Source organism: Nicotiana tabacum, chromosome 5 (genome assembly GCF_000715075.1).
Source record: "Nicotiana tabacum cultivar K326 chromosome 5, ASM71507v2, whole genome shotgun sequence".
Classification (NCBI taxonomy): Eukaryota; Viridiplantae; Streptophyta; class Magnoliopsida; order Solanales; family Solanaceae; genus Nicotiana; species Nicotiana tabacum.
In genome coordinates, this window is record NC_134084.1 from 138,464,065 (window position 1) to 138,468,450 (window position 4,386).

The window sequence follows — 4,386 nt, forward strand, 5'->3', positions numbered from 1 at the left end:
AACAAACATTCAGAGCAAGTTCTAGACCATCGGCTCGGTACTTGGGCTCGCGATTCGAATTCTCACCACACACACTCAAGGGTTGCCTAAGACGGAGTCGAGGGCCCACAACAACCTTAGATATGATTCAAGCGCCCCATGGCCCAAAATGACCACGTGATGATTATTTGGTCAACACAAGAGTCTCAAGGCCACAACTTTCACCATCCTAAACACAACATAATGTCTTCGACCATAGGATCAAAGGCAAATGTGTTAGGCCCAAGTGAGGCTTTGCCTGAGGTATCCTTAACTACAAAAACTTGAAAATCAAAAAAGAAAAGAAAAATAAAAAACGGACTCAAACCCTTAAGAAGGTTGTCACACCATCTATCATTGGAAAAAGCCACCCGGTTCGCACAATATCTACCCTTGGAAAGAACCATGGCATTAAGAAAACTAAGGGCTTATTGCAAACGCCAAAACAAAACACAAAGGCTACGAGCCTAACTTTGCAACTAAAACAAAAAATAGAAAATCAAGATGAAAACCTAATGAATATGTACAAATGGGGAGTAGAATATACAACCAGGGGGAAATGAATATATACATAAACTCTGAAGATTATCTGGAATGAACAGTTATACACAAACCATCTATCCACTACTAATGTATAGAAATTAAAAGAAGGTAAAATAATATATACAGTCATCCTGACAGTTAATCCAAATAGTAGGGCCACACCCCCATGAATAAGAGCTAGCTTTGTCCCCAATGCTAACTACCAAATAAGATATCAAAAATCAAAAATAAGCAAAGGATATTGAGCGGCCCCTCAAGCCTCATCAAACTGGTCCCCAGACTGCTGCTGTTGTACTGCTGGGACAGGTGTCTGCTCATGATCCTGCTCATCAACTGGTGGAACTGAAGAGGGCACAACATATGCTGTACTAGACGGGGGAGCCACCTCGATCACTATTCCCTCTGTATTAGGGAGCTTCTTCTTCTTCCTTGGCCTATCCTCCTCTGCCTGTGGCTGCTCTACTGCTGGCTCTCCAGCTGGATCTCCAAATAATAAGTCGAATGGCATCTGATCCGCTAGCAGCTTGTCCACATCCCCTCTCAACTGTGCAACTGACTCCTTGGAAGCTTTCTGTTTCCTTAGCTTTTTGTGCTCCCGAGCCAATTTTTCCAAAGCTTTTCCATGTTCCCCAACCGCCTTGGTCAAGGTATCATGTGTTGCCATCATCTTTTCCTGGTTGGCCAGGATCTTTTTCAAAACATCCTCAATGGCGGAGGGAATCTCTACAGTATCTGGTGCTTCCTGTGCCTGCACAACAGTGGTCAAAGAAGATAACTTGGATGTCGCAACTGACATCCAGTTGTTTAAACTGGCAAGGGAGTGTGCGAGCTGGTTGGCAGTGAACCAGTGAGTCTTTGATGAAGGAATCACCGGATCAGATGCAGCTGATGGACCAGCTATGGAGGAAGGACATAGGGGAAGTGTCTTATCAGGAGTAGGGTTAGAGGGCTGCTCTGTCACAACTGGCTCTTCAGATTGGCCAGGTGCGGAGGAGGTAGAAGCTGGAGTTTTCTTTCCTCTCTTTGGGTTGTCCGGACCCAACTAATCATACCATGAGTAGGGGGCCACTGGAGGTACCGTAACATCATATCTTTTCTTCTTCACTTTCAACTCTCTGAAGTAAAGGGAGGGTGTGTTCGGAAAGGGGAAGTTTGTTTTTGTTTCATTCCCGACTTGATAAATCACCCTCGACATTATGTTTCCCACATTCAGAGGGAAGCCCGCCATGATAGCTGCCACCAAGACAGCCTGAGGAAGGGGTACGGAGTGATCGTGTGTAGACGGGTCAAGTCGACTACACACGAAGGTTAACCACCCTTTTGCTTCAAAGTTGAGGGTGTTCCGCAAAATCTTTTCCTGTGCCTTCAACCATACAGGGACTGTACCTAGAGCTGCTAAATGCTCGGCCAACCACGGACGAACCTCCTCTTTCAATGCCAGCTTCTCAAGATATTGAGACTCGTCCTCATCTGCAAACCCCAAAAAGTCATTCAGCGACTTCCCATCAAAGACTACTAATCTTGTCCCTCACTTTTGTTGCTTTGGAGTTCCGAACTGTGTGGTGAATATTGCAATAAAACTCCTTCACCATATGCTCGTTTGCAAATTCGACTCTCTCTTTGAAGAATCCCCAACCCTCTCTCTAGTGCGGAATTGTGCTTGCACGTGAGGGTTGAGTGGGACAAGATCGGCGTTTATGAACCACCTTTCCGGAATCAACTTTCTCTTCGGCCACCATTCCCTGAATTTGTGGAAAGCGACCTCGCTGACAAACCTATCCTCCCATGCTTCTGGTTTCCTGGTTCTCTCTATACCTCCAACCTATGGTTCACCCCCTTCGGCATATCCTCCATTATCCCTTGATATTGAAGTTGTGGGAGACGTGGAGTAAGTGCTCCCCTTGTCTTTTTCTGCTACGGACTCATCAGACGAGTCCGAGATAATATCGACCGGCTCCTTGGAAGAGGCTATATCATCATGATCCGGGAAAGAAGGGTCACGGAGTTGGAATGAAGTGGCCCTATATGTTGGAGAAGACTCCGAGGTAATGCTCCGTGACAGAGCATACTCACTCCCCGTGGAGTGAGATGCAGCTTTATCTGCTTCCCTGGTCTTAGGATTTAGCTTTACAATTCCTTTTCCCCTTCCCCCACGGGAGGAACCACCTCTCTCGGATTGTATTTGTTTCCCCGTTCGCTTCTTAGCCACATGTTTTTGAACCATTGTCTGCAAGGAACACATGTTTAGCATTGTTAGTAAAAGCACATGATATAAAATGGACAGTTCAATTGAATGAAAGAATTGCAGACACAGTTTCACAGACAAAGGAACACGGACCGCACCAAAAGGCACGCGGTCCGCGCAGTTTACTGATTCACACAATGGTTTCTCTGAATGAACCGATGCGGTCCGCACGGTTTTGTGTTGCGGCCGCGTAGCTTCAACGCGAACCGCACAGAAATGGACGCGGACCGCACAGGTGAACTGCCAAAATGGTGACTTCTCTGAACTTTTCACACGCGGTCCGCACTATTTTGGACCGCGCCCGCGCTGGACTCACGCGGACCCCATAGCAATGTCACGCGGACCGCATGGAGGCGATTCATCATAGCACACAAAAAAGCCATGCGGACCGCGCAAAAATGCTGTGCGGCCGCATAGGGCAGATTTAACTAAGGCGGAAAAAAAATTCTCTTTAAGTCCCATTTTGATCGGAATTTGACCCCTCGGTGTCCCTACTCAATTAATTACATGGATTTATGCCCCTAAGTCTCACTAAACAATAGAAATCCAAACTAACAGTCATTAAGAAGAAAATGAAAATAAGAAGTTATACTAGTAGAGAGTAATGAGAAGAAACAAAAAATTAGGCTATGCATGAAATGAACAAGATTTGTTACTAGGGATTAGTGAAAAATCGACTAAATGAGCAGGGAATGCGGATGAACAGTGAAAATTTAGAGCTCCAGATGAAAATTTGCGAAAATGTTCAAATGAGGCCCAAGGCTTCTATTTATAGAAAAACCCTGGGGCTTTCAGCTTACCTTCCAGCGCGGCCGCACAAAAATGGCCGTGGTCCGTGCTTGTATTCATTTAGTCACATTTTGACTACTCAGCCCACGCGGACCGCACTGCTTTGATGCGCGGCAAAAAGTGATCAAAGCCATTTCTCACTTAGGCTTTGGCGCATCATTTTGTTTGATGTGCGGATCACTTAGGTCGTTGTAGTATAGTGGTAGTATTCCCGCCTGTCACGCGGGTGACCCGGGTTCGATCCCCGGCAACGGCGCCAAAAAGTGATCGCAGCAGACTCAACCTAAGGATGAGTGAGCGCTAATACTTTTACCCAATAGCGATATCGGGGTCGATTTTCCACAGGGAACTTCAAATTGGAGTCGAGTATTTGTATGGTCTAGGATAGTGTTTTAGCTCATAATTGATCTTCTAACATTTTTGGTTTTCTTTTGTTTAAGAGCTACAATTTATCAACTACAGTTGTAAAACTAGGTTATGCTAATATTATGATTCTAAATTGTATGCAAGATAGATAAAAGCACTAGGGATGCACATTTACCTAGGTGGTCCACTAACGGGTAGAAATTCCTAATGCAAGAATGACGAAGATGGGGCTTATGCTATAACCGTTGCACCTTTTACACCCACTCTCACACCTCTCGGTAAAGAGAGTGATTTTTCCCAATTGACTCTCTCGAGACCAATTGGGTAGGCTAATTTTCCCAAGCAACTTATGGTTCAAGTTGGGTAATTACTCTCTCGAGGTTTAACCCGTTAATTGGGACTACCATTCTCATGGGTCCATCCCG

General features: G+C 45.4%; 1 non-coding gene across 1 annotated transcript; it reads left to right on the forward strand.

Annotated features, from left to right (window-relative positions):
* The first annotated feature begins 3,780 nt into the window (after positions 1–3,780).
* Positions 3,781–3,851, forward strand: TRNAD-GUC (transfer RNA aspartic acid (anticodon GUC)). Its single transcript has one exon. It is a non-coding gene; the product is annotated as a tRNA-Asp (tRNA).
* The last annotated feature ends 535 nt before the right edge of the window (positions 3,852–4,386 follow it).